Source organism: Petaurus breviceps, unplaced genomic scaffold (genome assembly GCF_028583685.1).
Source record: "Petaurus breviceps papuanus isolate PSGF00001 unplaced genomic scaffold, PetGlider_PUasm1.0 207, whole genome shotgun sequence".
Lineage (NCBI taxonomy): Eukaryota > Metazoa > Chordata > Mammalia > Diprotodontia > Petauridae > Petaurus > Petaurus breviceps.
Genome location: NW_027185850.1, coordinates 24,665,483 through 24,683,988, shown reverse-complemented (window position 1 = coordinate 24,683,988; position 18,506 = coordinate 24,665,483). Strand labels below are relative to the sequence as shown.

General features: G+C 46.0%; 1 long non-coding RNA gene across 2 annotated transcripts in view; it reads left to right on the top strand.

The window, feature by feature from the left end:
* Positions 1 to 1,534: 1,534 nt before the first annotated feature.
* Positions 1,535 to 18,506, top strand: part of LOC138164825 (uncharacterized) — a 23,221-nt gene continuing 6,249 nt past the window's right edge. Inside the window, exons 1-2 of one of the 2 annotated variants that reach the window (XR_011169195.1) lie at positions 1,535 to 1,906; positions 16,636 to 16,824. This is a non-coding gene — a long non-coding RNA (uncharacterized lncRNA). The remainder of the gene's footprint in view (positions 1,907 to 16,635; positions 16,825 to 18,506) is intronic. The other variant, XR_011169196.1, reaches the window with a different exon arrangement.

Below are 18,506 nucleotides of genomic sequence, written 5' to 3'. Positions count from 1 at the left end.
CTCCCCCCAGCCCCAACAACAACTGTACTTTCACTTCCATCATGGCGATACAGAACGTTAAGGAGGGTGGTCTGGTCCCAATGGTGAGTTTAATAAATATAGTTTGCCTTGTGATGGGAAAGGCAATGGAGGATGGGGGCAGGGGGGTCCTTCACAAAAATGACAATTGTATTACATAACAGTAGGGACCCTGTACTGGGGTCTCAACACTGGGAGAGAGAAACAGGGAGAGAAGGTCAGCAGGGTGGAGGTGGAGAACCTGGGTGCCTAGATGTGCCACTCACTGTGAGGGCTTAGAGCAACTCACTTTACAGTCTGGCCTCAGGTGACTTATCTGTAAAATTAGGAGGATCAATCCTATGGGCAAATTTTGGAGTCCAAAAACCTGAGTTCACAACTTCCTATGCCCCATGGTAGTCACAGTGAAGGGAGGGGAGGGGGAGGGGGGGGGACTTGAGACAGGAGAGAGCTGGTTCATATCCCCCTTGGACACTTCCAGGCTGGGTGATGGTGGGGAAGGGCACTCTCTGGGCCTCATTTCCTCATCTCTACAACGCAGGTCATACCTGCTGGACCTGAACACCTGTGAAGGAAGCATGTGTGTCCAGGGTTCTTTCCATGAACAATCCCAGAAGGGCAGAAGGAATCTACATCCTCCACTAGGGACACTCCCTTCCCTGACTCAGTGGGTTCAGCAGAGAAGTCCTAGGGACTTGCCTGAAACACAGGAGGCCAAATGACTGACCCAGGGTCGTAGAGCTAGTGAGTATCAGAGGGCAGGATTCAGACCCTGCTCTATCCTGATTCTATACCCAGTGCCCTTTTTACTCCACCTGCTGTATCACCTGGCTGATCTATCCACCATACCACAACTAACCTCTCTGGAATTGGATCCAGATCTCTTGATTCCAAAAACTGACAGATTATAGCTCAGAGGAAGATAAGAGGTCACAGATGAGGAAACTGGAAGGCCCAGAGAGGTCACATGCCTTGCCTGAGGTCACATATGCCATAGCTGACATACAAATCCAGAGACCAAAAGCCAGAATCAGATTTGAACCCGTGTCTTCCTGATACACCAAGCTGGCCCTATTCCACTAAAAATAAGAACTAGCACTGCCATAGTGCTCTAACATTTTAAAAGTATTTTCACGATGACCCCATCAGTATTATTTCCCCCATTCTACAGATGAGTCTGTGCAGGTAGATGGCCAAGGAGATCGATCTCTAGGCCTAGCGTCAGGAAGACTCATCTTCGGGAGTTCAGAGCCAGCCTCAGACATTTAATATCTGTGTGACACTGGGCAAGTCATATAACCCTATTTGCCTCAGTTTCCTGATCTGTAAAATGAGTTGGAGAAGGAAATAGCAAACCACTCCATTATCTTTGCCAAGAAAACCCCAAATGAAGTCACAGAGAGTGTGACATAACTGAAAAACAATTGAACAACAACAGATGAGTCCAGAAACTGCTGCCCCCAAAACCAGAATTACTTGCCCTGGATCATGTAATATCATGGACAAGCATTTATTAAGTGCCAAGCCCTTTGAGGAGGGCGATGGAAATACAAAGACAAAAGTGGAACAGTCCCTGCCCCTCAAAGGGCTTTAACATTCTATGGGGAGACAGTCAATACAAAATAGATACAAAATGATGGGAGGAGGCCCTTACAACTTGGGGAGGAATCATGGAGGCCCTCTTGGCAGAGGTGGCATTGGAGCTGAGCTATGAGGCAAGCTTGGGTTTCCAAGAGGCAGAGGCCAGGGGGTAGCATTCCAGTCCAGGACAGACATGCTTAGTACAAAGGTAAAGAGATGAAATTCTGTGTAGGAGAGACAAACAGGCCAGTTTAGCTGAAATATGGAGCCTGTGAGAGGGAGCCAAGTGGAATTAAGCTGGAAAGAGGTAAGTGCCACATTATGAATTCCAGAGGAGTTTAGCTTTTATTCTAGATGTAACAGCTACCAACATTTCTTGGGCAGGGGAGTGACATGGCCAGACCACTTTAGAAAGATCACTTTGATGGCTTTGTGGGGGATAGACTAGAATGTGGAAAGCCATTAGGACTTGTTGGGAAGCTCTCATAATAGAACAAGTGATAAGGTTGAGCCATGTGAATGGAGAGGAGAAGACAGATGTGAGGGATTCTGAGGAGGTAGAGTTAACAAGGTTTGGGGACTGCATGAGTCTATGGGGTGAGGGGGAAAGGAGCATGCCAAGTCAAGGGTGACTCAGGCAGGGAGCCTGGGTTCCCTGGAGGATGGCAGTGCCCTTGCCAGAAAGAGGGAATTTCAGAAAAGGGACGGCTTTGATGAGGGGAAGATAACAAGCTCTGGGATGTCATGAGATCAAGACCCTTTGGGGCAGACTAGTAGAGAGGTCCAGCAGGCAGCTGGTGATTCAGGCCTGGAGTCAGGGAAGAAAGTGGAAGGCTCTCTTTCTAAGAGACAGGTTGGGAGCCATCTACATACATACATACATACATAAATACTCGCAGCTGCTAAGCCTCAGGACTCTCATTCAGGTCATCTGACTATTACAAGTCTGGTTTGCTGGATCTTCTTTTTACCAGGTCATGCTACCTGCAATTACACACTGGGTCACTTTTTAGGACAGGCAATATCTAGAAATGGCTAGTTTTTATTGTATCATAGATTTAGAACTGGAAGGGACCTTGGAGGCCAGGCAATCATCTTGCAGATGAGGAGATTGAGACCCACAGAGAGGAAGTGACTTAAGATCATAGATCTAGAGACTTAAAGAGCAGCTAGGTGTTGAAGTGGATAAATTGGCCTGGAGTCAGGATCAAATCTGGCCTCAGACACTAACTAGCTGTGACCCTGGGCAAGTCCCTTAAACTCTATCTGCCTCAGTTTCCTCATCTGTAAAATGAGCTGGAGAAGGGAATGGAGAACCATTCCAGAGTCTCTGCCAAGAAAATCCCAAATGGGGTCACATGAAGACTTGGACAGAACTGAAAAATGATTGAACAATGACAAAAAGAGATAGAAAGAACCTCAGAGGCCATCTAGCTCAATCCACTCATTTCACAGACCAGGAAATTGAGCCTGAAAGGGAAAGTGACTACTGACTTAGCACACACTTGTTTAGTAAGGTCCATGGCCAGTATGTGTCAGACATAGACTTCCTCACTCCAAGTCCAGAATTCTATTAACTGTTCCATGTAGCTGCCTCCATAGTTCATAAAGTAGAAAAACAATCACTTACAATTATACTTGACATGATTTACAAAGCCCTGTGATATGGGGAGTACAGACATTCTCATCTCCATTTTACAGTTGAGGAAACTGAGGCCAGGACCACACCACTAGCCAGAGACAGAGCAGAGACTGGAAGGCAGCCCCCGTGGCTCCAAGGCCAGGGAGTGCCCTTCACATGCCATCTTCAGAACGCTGAGGCGAGAGGAAACAGTAAAGGCCCAAACAGCCAGAATATCAAACCTGTCCCATTTTCCAAAGTAGCTAGGTCCACGTCCCTCTTTGTGCTGGGTCTAGTGTCTAGTGTCCAGTGTCGCTAGAGTGGCCAAAGTATGGCCAAGGCTGTTGGTAATGATGGACGAGTATTGTGCTTATCACAAATTAAAAGACTGCAGAGGAAGTTTACTTTTTTTACTTGTTTACTGGCCTCTTTCCTTCCTTTGTTGATTTTTTTTCCTTTTTCCTGTTAGATCAGGGGTTCTTAACCTTGTTTGTACCCTTTAGGCAGTCGGGCTGTTGAAACCAAGGCATCCCTTCTCAGAGTACTGCTTTTCAGTGCATAAAGTATACAGGATTACAATGAAAACTAATTACAGTAAAATATAGTTATCAAAATATTTTTAAATTTATTTTTAGTTTTCAACATTCACTTCCATAAGATTTTGAGTTCCACATTTTCTCCCCATCTCTCCCCTCCCCCACCCCAAGACGGCTTGTAATTTGATAGAGGCTCTACGTACACATTCGTATTGAACCTATAAAATATTTTTTAAAACAAGCTTACAGACTCCAGGGGTTAAGAACCTGGACAAGGTTCTTGTCCTGGAGGGTTAGAGGGTCCTGGAAATGATAAACCAAAGAAAAAGATGCTGTGGAAACATATTTTGCATTCATCCCAGCAGGTCCTTTCATCTGCAGATTTCAAAGTGGTTTTGCCATCAGTAATTACTATCTTGGTTTTATAAGTAGGAAGGCAGAGATACCTCTAAATTAAGTAGCTTGCTTTCGGTCATGTGGCCAGTCAGCCGCCAAGCTGCCCTTAGAACAAAGCAGCTCTCTTCACCAGGGATGCTTCAACTAGGCCACATTCTGGGAATGTGGGAGCTTCAAGTAATTAGGCTAAGAGTTTGGGGAACAGGAGGATTCCATCCCAGCCTTTGTGTTGTAGCTTTTGTTTTCCCAGGTCATGAAAAACCCAACCTCCCCATAATCCCATCGGCTCTTGCTAAGCGGCAATGCCTGATTTAAAATGTGCGTGCCCTCCTCCCTCCTTCTATGTGCTGTGCCCGTGCACAAAGATGCGAAGCGTCTCCTTCTGTCCCAGTTCTTCATCCAGCCCCCCCCCCACCCCCCCAGCTTTCACAGTCTGTCAGGGCAGAGCAGAGTTCGAGTAGGTCTTGCCCACCGAGCTACAGAGGAGTTTGTTCAGTAAATGGGTAGGAGTGCTCCCTTCACCAAGGTGGGTCATAGCACTGCTGTGTGCAGTGCCAAACTCCCTGCCGTCCCTGCTCCTGCTGAGGATTCCATTGCTCTTCTGTTCTCTCAGGTTCGTGAAGGTGAGCTCATGCGCAATGCCCGGTCTCATCCCATCCACAGAGTCCCCTCCACTCATGCTCCTCCTGCCCTTGTCCAGGTTCTCCCCACATCCCATCTGGGGTATCCTCGTGGCCTCCTCATTCATCTGCCCATTGCCTGTTTCCTCCCACCATAATACAGCCTTCTCGAAGCCGCCAAACTGATGCTTCTGAAAGGCAGCTCTGATCGGGTCTCTTTTACCGCTAGGATCAAATACAAGCTGATCTGTTTGGCAAAAGAAGGCCCCAACATACTTTTCTCTCCTTACCTCACATCACTGCCCTCCACCCACACAGAGGTACAGCCAAACCAACCTCTGCTGTTCCTCATACATGTAACTCCCTATCCTGCCTCCATACCTTTGCCCCAGTGGTTTCCCATGCTGGGCATGTACACTCTCCTCACCTACATGTCTCAGAATCCTTAGTTTTCTCCCAGGCTTACCTTTCATGAGGCCTTTCTTGGCACATCCAACTATCAGAGCTTCCCCTCAAATCCTCGTGTATCAATTTTGTTCTTACATATACATATATGTGTATGTATATATACACATATGTGTGTGTATATATATGAGAGAGAGAGAGAGAGAGAGAGAGAAAGAGAGAGAGAGAGGGAGGGAGGGAGGGAGGAAGGAAGAGGGAGAGGGAGAGGGAGAGGGAGAGAGAGAGTCTCTCTGACTAGAATGGAATTTTTTCTTTGTATCTCCCCTGCCTCAGAACAGATGATTAAGAAATTCTTATCGATCGATCAGTTAATTAGTAAATAGTTTCATGACTTACCGGAGCCCAGAAAGCTCATTGCTAGGTAGTATATGCTCTGGTGGTGAGTTCAAGCTGATCCTCAGTTCACAAGCATTTATTAAGTGCCTACTGTGTGCCAAGCAATGTGCAGGGCATTGGAATCTGAAGTTCAAAATGAAGCCATCCTTGGCTTCAGGGGGTTTATTTCCTATGAGTGAAAGAACATGAAAGTTGGACGTAAGTGTAACTACAAAACAAATCCCAGGTAGTTTGGAGAGGGAGTAAATTAGCAACTGGGGACATCCTCAGACACACAGTATGTCACTAGGGCCATATTGGGAACCCTTCCAGCTTGAGGAAATACCCATTAGAGTTTGAGGTTTTCCACTAAAGGATTCCACCAGGATTCCCACTAAAATGAGGCATACCAGCAGGGCTCAGGGAAAGAAAAAGGATTTTTCATTCCCTGGGCCAGTGAGGGGAAAATAATGGTGGGGGATGGTGCATCTGCCCCCTGGCCCCAAGCTGAGAACACTAAGATCTTGGGAAGGAATCTTGGGGGGTTTTTTAAGTAGCTGCTTTGTGTCTGGTACTGGAGATAAAAGTAGAAAGAACAAAACAACAAACTTACAAACAATAACCAAACTACTTCCTTGGCTGGGGACACAAGGCAAGAAAGGCAAACAAGCCCGTGCCTGGTATGGGGAAAGTGTGCTGGACACATTGTGCCACCTCCCAGCCCAGGCTTCTGCACCACCCTTTCTAAGGCCTAGAAGGCTCTCCCTCCTCACCTCCACCTTTCAGAATTCCTGTTTCCTTCCAAATTTAGCTCAAAAGAAGTCTTTGCTGATTTCCACTCTCCCGTCCTCCCCCCCCCCCCAGGGCTTAGCCTTCCCTTCCCCAAATGCCTTTGGGTTCATTTTGTAGAAATTATGTATCTGCTTCAATATCTACACATATCTTCCCCCTTTAGACTATGAGCCCCTTGAAGGCAGGGATTGTCCTTTTAGCTTTGTATCCTCAGCACCTTAATACCATATTTAAATGCAACAATAACAATATTTTATTTTCTTCTTTGATGTGTAAGAGTGACAAAATCACAGGGCATTTCAGAGTTGGAAGGCACCTGAAAAGTATCCAGTGTGCCTTTTTTATTTTTGGAGGCATTCAGGGTTAGGTGACTTGCCCTGTGTTATATCTTGCCCAGTATATATCTGAGGTCAAATTTGAACTCAGGTCCTCCTGCCTCCAGGGCTTGTGCTCTATCCACTTCACCACCTAGATGACTCTAGTGTATTTTCTGTGTCTAAAAATATTGGGGGGTGGAGTCAATGTGGCAGAGTAGAAGCAGGACTTCCCCACTGCTCCGGCTTCCACCTTCCTCAATCCATGTAAAAAGGGGACTCTAAACAAACTTTGGAGCTGCAGAACCCACAAAATGACACAGAGAAGCTAACCTCCCTCTGAGGACAGCCCGGAAGGCTGGCAGGAATCGGCCAGCTCAGCGCCCTGGGAGCCCAGCCCAGCCCCGCGCCTGAGGGACTCCAGATCAGCAGCAGCTGTGGCCATTTCCAGATTTATCAACACATAGATGTGAAGGACAAAGTGAGAGGTCAGTGCAGTCTAGATTTTGGGACCCAGTAAGTGGGAGTATGTGAAGCCGCTGAGATGCCAGCACAGCCAGCCAGTGCCACATGGCAGCTTCAGCTCCTGGCCTGCAGAGTGTAGGGGGACCAAGCACCAGGCTTACCACTGAGGGGTAATCACTCTTGCTTTAACCTGCTTGGATCTGGATTGCAGTCTAGGGTGGAGGTCCTGAGGTATGTGTCCAGCTTGCCAGAGCGTGTGGAGACCTCAGAGAGGGCACCCATATAATACCTCTGGCAGCTGAGAAAACCCCAACGTTTGGGACGAAAGCTCCCCTATCTGGTGGCAGAGTCCTACTGTGGCAAAAAGCCCAGAGGTCAAGTCACTGAGGGGCAACATGACCAGGCAAAGGAAACAAAGCAGACAGAAGATTCCAACATTAAACTCCTATTTTGGGGACAAAAAGGAGCAAAGCATGGAACAGGAGGAAGACAGTGAAGTCAGAACTCCTGCACCAAAAGCTTCAAAGGAAAATACAAGCTAGTTACAAGCCATAGAGGACCTTAAGAAGCAGATAAGAGAAGTAGAGGAAAAATTGGGAAGAGAAATGAGAACAATGCAAGAAAATTACGAAATGAGAGTCAACAGCCTGACTGAGGAAAAAAAATCACCTTAAAAAATAGACTAACTCAAATGGCAAAAGAGGCTCAAAAAGGCAATGAGGAGAAGAATGCCTTAAACAGCAGAATTTGCCAGATGGAAAAAGAATCTCAAAAGCTCAATGAGGAGAATCATTGCTTCAGAATTAGATTAGAGCAAATGAAAGCTAATAATTTTATGAGAATTCAAGATACTGTTAAACAGATCCAAACAAATGAAAGAATAGAAGGCAATGTAAAATATCTCATGGGAAAAAGCACTGACCTGGAAAATAGATCCAGGAGAGATCATTTAAAAACCATTGGACTACCTGAAAGCCATGATCAAAGTAAGAACCTTGAAATCATCCTCCAAGAAGTTCTCAAACTGGCCTGATTTTTTAGAACCAGAGGGCAAAACAGAGGTTGAAAGAATCCACCGATCACCTCCTGAAAAAGATCCCAAAACGAAAACTCCTAGGAATGTTATAGCCAGGTTCCGAAATTCCCAGATTAAGGAGAGAATATTACAAGCAGCCAGGAAGAAACCATTTGAATATTGTGGAAACACAATCAGGATAACCCAGGATCTGGCAGCTTCTACACTGAGGGATCGAAGGGCTTGGAATATGATATTCCGGAGGTGAAAGGAGCTGGGATTAAAACCAAGTCACTTACACAGCAAAACTGAGTATCCTTGTTTCAGGGGAAAATATCATCATTCAGTGGAATAGAGGACTTTCAAGCATTCTTGCTGAAAAAAACAGAGTTGAATAGAAAATTTGACACTCAGATACAAGAAGCAAGAGAAACATGAGAAGGTAAACAGGGAAAAGAAATCATAAGGAATTTATCAAAGTTGAACTACTAACATTCCTACATGGAAAAACAATAATTGTAACTTATGAAACTTTTCTTAGTAGTTGAAGGGAATAGAAATATATATATATATGTCTATATATGATGCTATATGGGCATATGAATACATATGTGAATGTGTATATATGTTTACAAGTATACATAGATAGAGGGCACAGGACCAATTTAACAGGAAGGGATGATATTTACAAGGTGAAATTAAGAGGTGAGAGAGGAATATAATGAGAGGAGATGGGGAGAGACAGAATGGGGTAAACTATCTCATATAGAAGAGGCAAGGGAAAATGGTTACAATGGAGGGGAAGAATAGGAAGGCAAAAGGGAATGGGTCAACCTTATTCCCATTGAATTTGGCTTGAGGAGGGAATGAAATACACACTAAATAGGGTATCTCACCCTCCAGGAGAGTAGGGGGGGAAGGGGATGAGAGGGGGGATGGATGATGGAAGGAAGGGCAGGCTGGGGGGGAGGGAAGTTGGAAGTACCACTTTTGAAAAGGGACGGGATCAAAGTAGAGAATAGAACAAGTGGGAGGTGGGATAGGAGGGAGGGAAATATAGTCAGTCTTTTATAATATATCTACTATGGTAATGTTTTGCATTAGCCACACATGTACAACCTATACTGAACTGCTTATCTTCCCAGTAAGGGTGGGTGACAAGAGAGGAAGGGAATGAATCTGGAATTCAAAGTTTTAAAATCAAATATTGAAATATATATATATACTATTATTAATACTATCTTACATGTGATTGGGAAATAAGATATGCAGGCACTGAGGCATGGAGATCCACTGGAAAAGTCGAAAGGGATATGGGAGAAAATATGGCAGAGAGCAGATTGGAGGAGGGGATATCCTGTGGGACTGCTGTTTTGGGGCGGTGGGTAGGGGAAAAAGGGGAGAAAATTTGTAACTCAAAATCTGGCGGAAATGAATGATGTAAATCAGAAGTTAATAAAGCATTTTAAAATATTATTGCTCCCCACCATAATATTCCCCCAAAATGGAAAACCACCCACGAGATCAATCAGTCAATGAATAAACATTTTTTAGTGGTTATGCCCCCTACCTCCCAGGAAAGCCCATTGTCTTTGGGGATAACTCTGAGAGTTCTGGAAAACCATTCAAAAGTGTCTGGATTATTTCAGGCCTCCTGGACAGGCTGACATTCTGTCCTCATTGCTTCTAGCAGCAGGTGGCTGGCACCTGGCCCTTGTCCCCTAAGGCGGGCCTTTTCCCACAGCCTCCCCCAAAAGACCCTACTAAGAGGGAGAGAACAGCTCCCTCAGTGATGGCCGCTAGTCGGGGCCCTTAAGCCTTTGGTTCTGGGAGAAACCGGCTCTTCTTTGCGCTCCCCTTCTCCAACCCTTTTCACTCCCCCTTGACAAAGCATTTTCTCTTCTGTTAGGAAAGCCATCCTACTAACTTTCTTCTCATTTGTTTGTTTGGTGCCTGTTTTCCAAGTCCTGATGTTGCCCTGGGGCCTAAATTTAGCTAGCACCCCATCTCTGCCTCTCCCCACTTCTTGTCTTCAAGGCCCAGCTCCTGTAAGCTCGCTTATTCCTGCAGGCTCCCAATGACTCTGTGTGTGTCCTGGGCCTCCTGTGAGACTGTTCTTCCTGCCCCTTCTCAGCTCCTCAGGGTCAGGACCTGAGATAGACTCAGCTGTGGCGTGGAGCTGCAAGCTGATCTTGGTTCAGGTTCTCCTCTGGGCCATCAGACCAACAGGAGTCGGTTGCCATGGAGACTGAGGTGGAGGTGATACACAGAGCAGGGAGGTCAGGTTGCCCAATAAGGCGTTCCCATGCACCCTCCTCTCAGGCAAGTTCAGCAGTATCTTCTGTCACTCGTGGATTGCATCCTATTTTTGGGGGGAAGGGAGGGGTTCTCGAGGCATGACCCAGACTAGGCCCAGTGGTACCTACCACCAGCATCACTCCAGGCCACAAACCCAAAGAACTGGTCATTCTCCCCATCCCCACCCTCACTGCACAACTGGGTTCAAGTCCCAATCCAGACACTTACTAGCTGTGTGACCCTGGGCAGGTCACTTAACCTCTCTGTGCCTCGGTTTCCTTATTTGTAAACTGAAACTCTTGAACTTGATAAGAGGCAACAAGGTGACATAATGAATAGAGCACTGAACCCGGAGTCAAGAAGACCTGCGTTCAAATCCTGGGCGAGTCACTTAAACCTCCATCTCAGTTTCCTCAACTGTAAACTGAGGATAATAAAAGCATCTATCTCCCAGGGCTGTGAGTTGCCCTCAATGAGACATTTGTAAAGTGCTTAGCACGGAGTCTGGTGCGTAGTAGGCACTTTACATACTTATTTCTTTCCTTTTCTCACTCTGGTGCCTGACTGTCCATTCACAGTGCCAAGCTGCAGGTCTTAGCACTTAATAGTTGCTGGATTGTAAAACTGAATTCCTACTTCAGGTACTCATCCAGGGTACGTCCATGGTGAGAAGACTCCCATCCTGGTAAGAATCCAGCTCTGGTCTGAAAAAAAAAAAGGCCTTGCTATTTAAAGTCCTCCACCCACACTAAAGAAACTAAGGTCAAAGGACTCACCACCTGGGCCCTGAGCCATCCTCCAAGCCTTGAGGCCATTGGCCAATTCCGAAATTCCCAGGTTCCTGAAGCTGATTTGTATTTAAAGGCAACTAAGCTCCCAGACGAGTTTCCCTACTCCTGTGATCTCTCAGGTGTGGACAAAAAAACCAAAAAAGGTGTTATTTATTCAGCTTGGCAAAACCAAAGGGCGCTAGGAGGTACGTGAAGGCCTCTGACAACAAACCCGACTACTGTGAAAATCCCAGATTGGTTAGACCGAGGATCCTCCTGCTGAAACCAGGGTGGAATTGGATTCCAGTAAACCCCAGTGCCCACTTCCTGGGTGACACTCTAGGGTGTTGGGAAGCCTGGTCACCGGACCCAGGGCTGGGACAGCAGACGGGGAACAGCAATGTTACAGCATCCCTAAATCAAGGAGGCTTTCGGTGCCTAGAAGGAGCTAGACAATGTCAGGAGGGCTGGATTTGAAGTTCCTCCCCCTGCTCAATCTTCAGTGGCTCCCCAGTGCTTGTAGGATGAATTATAAACACCTCATTTCTAGTCATCACCTAGCTTTCCAGTCTCATTTCTTATGGACAGCTAGGCAGAACAGTGGTTAGAATTCCGAGCCTGAAGTCAGAAAGATGTGAGTTCAAATCCAGCCTCAGATACTTACTAGTTGTGTGACCCTGGGCAAGTCACTTAACACTGTTTCTCTTCTGTCAAATGAGCTGGAGAAGGAAATGGCAAACCAATCCAGTATCTTTGCCAAGAAAACCCCAAATGGAGTCATGGAAGATTCGGACACAAAAAATGACTAAACAACAAGTTAGATAGAACAGTGGTTAGAGCACTGGGTCTGGAGTCAGGAAGTCCTGAGTCCAAATCTACGCTCAGACATTTCCTAGCTGTGTGACCCTGGGCAAGTCACCTAACCTCTGTCTCAGTATCCTCAACTGTAAAATGAGGCTAATAAAAGCACCTACCTCCAAGGATTGTTATAAAGATCAAATGAAATATCTGTAAAGTGCTACACAAATGTGGGATGTTGTTACAATGTCACCTGGCTTCCTATACTCTCCATTCCAGTCAAACCTGGTCTGCTAGTGGATGATGGCACAACGCGAGCCTTTGCACAAGTGTCTCGCCTCTTCCTCTGAGTTCATCATTGCCTCTGAAGCATGACCTGGCCCTGCTCCTGCCCCAGACCTCTCCTGACTGCCCAGTACTTAGGACTCTAACCCAACTTCTTCCAAATCCTTTGTATTACTTTGTAGCCACCATTATATTGACCTAGATGTATACAGAAGAAACCTCTAGCAGAACAGAAGCTGTCTGGGGGCAGGGGCTGTTTGTCTCTGCTTCTGCAATACATTCCTCTTTCATTCTGTCTGTTAAAGCCCCTCCCTTCCTTCAAGGGCACACTGAAACCAGCATGGAATTGGACTCCAATAAACCCCTCAGTGCCCACTTCCTGGGTGATGTCATAGTGCACAGGGCACCTGCCTGGACCGGCCTCAGACACTTGCTAGCTGTGTGACCCTGGGCAAGTCACTTCACCCTGTTTGCCTCAGTTTCTTCATCTGGAAAATGAACTGGAGAAGGAAATGGGAAACTGCTCCAGTATCTCTGCCAAGAAAACCCCAAATGGGGCCACAGAGAGTTGGATATGACTGACATGACCGAACAACAACAACCCTTCCTTCAAGGCTCAGCTGAGATGCCCCTTTACTGGGCTCCCCCCATCCCGACCTCTAGCACTACCTCTAACTCTACTAGACAATAAAACTGAGCTGTCCCCTCTTCGTGTTTCTCCCTGGGCCCTGTCTAGACCTCCTCTTTACGTTCATCTCCGTTCTCTTTATGTGCAATAGAAAAATGTCATAAACCAGTGTGTCTGGCTTCAGGCGTCCCCCACGGCAAGGCAGGGCAGCTAATGGTTATCAGAGGAAGCTGCCAGACCTCAGTGTCTCAGGGACTTGGACAGTGTCAGGAGGCACAAGAGAAAAGAGAGGGAAATTGCAGGGGAAGAAGTAAGGGAAAGGGTGAGGGAACATGTGTAGGGCAAGTGCCCCCACCAAAACTCTTGTAAACAAAGTCCCACCAGACCATGAGCTCCTGGAGGGCAGGGACTGTCTTTTACCCCTTTTCACATCCCCAGTGCTTAGCCCAAAGCCTGGCACACAGTAGGTACTTAATAAATGTTTATTGATTGACTCGTGTTGTTAGATGTGTTTTGCTGAGTAAAAGACGCTGTTCTCAGAACCTGTTACCTGGCATTTGGGGGAATGGATCCCTTGCAGTCCAGTGGGTGCTGAGGGATAATTTATCCACCACTATTCCCTGTGTTTTCCCTTTAGGAGATATGGGAACAGAAAATTATTCTTCTACTTTATTTCCTCTTGTTACATTATGTTTATGTTTTAAATGCTTTTGCTGTTGGATTCTTAGCTTTATATTGTTCACTGCATTATTCAAAAGATCACAGATTTAGGTCTAAAAGAGACTTAAGAGAAGGAAGGGAGGGAGGGAGGAAGAAAGAAGCATAAAGTACCTACTATGTGCCAGCCACTGTGCTAAGCACTTTACAGATTTTGTCTCATTTGATCCTTGCCACAGCCCCAGGAGGTATGTGTCATTATTATTACCCAGTTTTACAGTGGAGGAAACTGAGTCACAGAGCAGTTAAGTGACTTGCCCAAGATCACAAAGCAATTGTCTGAGGCAGGATTTGCTCTCCTACTTTCCTAATCCCAAATCCAGGGATATAGGCCATAATGTTAAACTCAAGTAGAAACAGATCTCTGTGAGCTACAGATCTTTGCTGTTCATTCTTGGAGAGAACCAAAACAGCCCCACAATGTCTGACTGTGGCTGATGGGACCAATACAAACTCAGAACGCTCTGCCTTAGGCTGGGCATAAATAGTCCCTTTGAACATTCGGGGCCGATTCCCTAAATATGTGAATCTCATGTTTCTTTTGAGCTGTTACAATCCTGCTTTGCTCACAGAGCCCAGCACCTTCTCTGATGTGGGCATGCCATGATGGGCGGTCCCGGGCCAGGGTCTCCCATGTCACACAGTCAATTCCAAAGTTCCTAAGAGAGACCTTGACAGTGTCCTTGTGGCTTCTTCTGACCACCGCATGAACACTTGCCCTGTGTGAGTTCTCCATAAAATAGTCTTTTTGGCAAGCAACATGGCCAGCCCTTTGGAGCTGAGCTCTCTGCAGCAGAGTTTGAACTGCAATGGATTCTCATGAGGTCCTGTCAGCTGACCTGGGCTCTCCCTGACACCCAATCGGCCAGTTCATTGTGTTAGCATCCAACAGCTTGGCATGGCCAGAACACCAAGGCCATTTCGTTGTCTGGGGTCCACTGAGCACCCATGAGGCAGTCCTGGCCCTCTTTAGACCTCTGTTGGCCCCTTTTTTCTTTTGGTTGTTCTTGAAAAAGTAAAAGAAAAAGTGAAGTGATAACAATGCAAACATCTCAGCAGCCATGGTGGAAATGAGCTCTTCCTCAGCCATCTGCAATCAAGCCCATCCAAAGGCCATCTGGGGGGTTAGGCACAGCTCTAACGTACTGCCACCTGGTGGTGGCCTGGGTATCATTCACTGGACAGAAATGAGTTCCAGAAACAGACCCCAGAGGCCCAAGGCAATAACCTAGTACTAGAATTGCCTGAAAGGCCAAGGTCAAACTGTGTGGGACCAAATCAGGAAAAACTGGAGCCCCCATAGAGCTCCCTTTCCTTGAAACAGTACATTTGAAAAACATTCTGTTTAACAGAAATCCCCTGTTCAGGGGACCCAAGATTTAGAACTATAAGAGAATTCAGAGATGCCTGATACAGGGGTTTAACAACAGGCTCCCCAGGAAAAAAGTGCTCATGACACACTTTAAGTTTATCCTGCATTAATAACATTTTTGCCATCAGTTTCTTAAATCTTGATAAACAACAAAACAAATGGTCTTAATCTGTAGCATGTGCCAATTTCTAAATTGTCAATGCACTCACTGGAAATGTAACAATGTTTGAGCTGGCTCCCATACATCTCCTTCAAGCTGCCCATAACAGTAGAGGGAAACTGAGGACAATGGTGGCAACAGTGCTTTGGGGTCCCCAGAGACTGGACGTCCACCCAAGTGGGCTCCAGATTCACAGGCAGCAGAGCAAAGGAGGGATTTGGGCCCATTGAGGTGTGCCTGGGAATATCCAACACCCCTTTTACACACACTTATGGAGGGTATGTACGCCAAGTGGGACTGACTGAGATGTGGAGCCTATAGGGTCTTTACTGGACCCTAGGTGCTACAGCCGCTGTTGTAATCAATCTTCTTACTGCTTCCTTTCTTCTCTTCCCATTGACATTAGAATGTAAAGTACATGGAGGGTAGTACTATGAGATTAGGATGGTACCAGATTGTGGAGGGCTTCAAATGCCAAGCAAAACCACTAAATTCCACAAGGGCTGTGATAGTGTCTTGTCTAATTTAAGACACCATTCTGTCCCACTCTTCATCCAACTTTTCTGCTCACACTCGAGTTGCCAAACACTGATGGTGGTATGGCTGGTTGGCAACACTCATGCCAGCTGGGCCCACTCTAGTTTGATGTCATCTAACCTTAACCTTGTGGTCACTGATGCACAGTATTCTCTGTATTCTTTGCTAATTGGCTATCAGGCTCCTCTACCCTTCCTTCTCCTCAACCCCACCCACTCTCTGCAAAGAACTTTGCCTCCTCCATTGCTGAGGAAATCAAGACCATCTGTTGTGAATTCCTCCATTCCCCCACACCAGACCTCAATTTCACCCCCTTTCCCTTCCTCCTTAGCTCCAGTGTCTGTGGAAGAAGTGGCCAAGGCCCCCTCCATCTTGTGCCCTCAGTCATCCCATTAGTTCTCATGTCTTCTAGAGATCTGAGCCTCCCGCTGTTCCCTTTCACCTCTCCCTGCCAATCCCTCTCCAGTAGTGGGCCTACAAATGCACCTGGAACTCCACCACCCTGAAAAAGCTTTCTCTTGACCTATCCAATTAGGGAAGTGTTTCCTGGCTCTTTGTCCAGGCCCCACCCACCTCCCACCCTCTCTCCTCTTCATTCTGCAGTTCCTTTCTCAGTGGCCTCGGTTTTTTTTTTTTGTCTTTATTAATTTGTTTGTTTACTTTTAGTTTACAAGATTCAGTTCCACAATCCCTTGAGTTTCAAATTTTCTCCCCCTCCTTTTCCTCCCTTCCCCCCCCTCCCCCCCCCCCCATGGCGGCATGCAATCAAGTATAGGATCTGCAAATACTTTCACATTAGACATTAGTCAGGTTGTAAAGAAGGATTATATCAGATGGAATGAACAATGGGAAAGAGGAAACAAAACCAAACAAGAAAAAGAAAGAAAGCAGGTGGTTTGCTTCAGTCTACATTTGAACTCTGTTCTTTCTAGTTCTTTCTCTGAATGTAAACATCTCTCTCCATCATGAGTCTTTTGGAGTTGACTTATAGCCCTGCATTGCTGAGAAGAGTCCGGTCTATCAAAGTTGGTCGTCACACATATGTCGTGTCTGTAATTGTGTACAAATTTCTCCTGGTTCTGCTCTTCTCACTCAGCATGAGTTCGTATAAGCCTCTCCAGGTAAATATGAAGTTCATCTGCTCCTCATTTCTTATAGCACAATAGTATTCCATAACATTCATATACCATAACTTGTTCAGCCATTCCCCGATTGATGGGCATCCCCTTAATTTCCAATTCTTTGCCACCACAAAAAGAGCTGCTATAAATATTTTTGTACATATGGGTCTTTCTCCCATTTCTATGATCTCTTTGGGATACAGACCTAGAAGTGGTATTGCTGGGTCAAAGGGTATGAAATTATTTATAGCCCTTTGGGCATAGTTCCAGATTGCTCTCCAGAATGGTTGCATCAGTTCACAACTCCACCAACAATGCATTAGTGTTCCAATTTTTCCACATCCTCTCCAGCATTTGTCATTTTCCTGTTTTGTCATCTTAGCCAATCTGACCGGTGAGATGTGGTACCTCAGAGTTGTTTTGATTTGCATGTCTCTAATCAATAGTGATTTAGAGCATTTTTTCATATGCTTATAGCTATCTTTAATTTCTTCCTCTGAAAACTACCTGTTCATATCCTTTGACCATTTATCAATTGAGGAATGACTTGTATTTTATAGATTTGACTCAGTTCTCTTTACATTTTAGAAATGATGGCTCCATTGTTTTAATTAGATCATAAACTCAAGATCATTGGGATAAAGACAACTGAGCCTTAGATCATGCCCTAACCTCTCTCTAAAGCTCCAATTCTGTATCACCAACTTCCTGCTGTCTGATGTGTCCTGCAACGGAGAAGCTATAGGATGGGACTTTAGGGGAGGGTCTTCTCCTCTCACATCGTCTGCTACAAAATCTGTGGAGTCCACTCTAACCCCATCACTGCAGCAACATAGGATGTACATTCTCTGATTGTCTGCAGCTGCTTTCTGCTCCTGGTGGTAGGGCATTAGGGGAGTGGTCTGGGCCTCTGGAAAAGATGCTGAGACAATACATCTCATCTGTAGACCCTGGGTAATTGGAGGAGGGCTCCAGGAGTGGCAAAATGTTCACAGAATGAGGGGCTGGACTGGAGATCACAGAGCTCTGGCTGGAGGAGGCCTCACTTGGCAGGTCCCTCCACTTGGTGCCTCCAAAGGCATCCTCTCAACAAGTGCCCCTCCAGCCCCGGCTTGAATACCTCCACAGCCTGAAGCTAAGACAACATGCCCAGCTCCTGCCTAGCCACTGAATGACAGCCAGAACTCAAGTCTTTGGTGCCCAAGCACCCTACCTCATTGCTCCTAATCTGACTGTTTGTATTCTGAAATGATTCATATGTAGAAAAACCAAACACCTGATCACATCATTCTGCAAAGTGAAACACAGCAATCAGTCATTTGATGCTGTTTCCAGGGCTGAGAAAACCTTTTCTAAAGTCCAAAGAATACCAAGCAATATCAGAATGTGCTTAAGTCCACCCAAGAGCCAATTAAAATGGAAGCTAGTTGGTCTGAGTACATTGTCAAAAATTCTAAAAAAAATGTCCAACCCTGTCAGCCTGAGTCACCATACCTCTTTTCTGCTGTCACTTGGAAGAGAGATTAGATTTGCTCAGAGTGGATGGCAGACGTAGGAGCAAAGAGAAGAAATAGTAAAGAATCACATCTAGGGTCAATGTCAGGAAAAGCTTCCTGATCACAGAGAGCGATCCCAGAGTAAAATGGTGCTCTCTCCCTTGCTGGAGGTCTTTGAGCAGACTA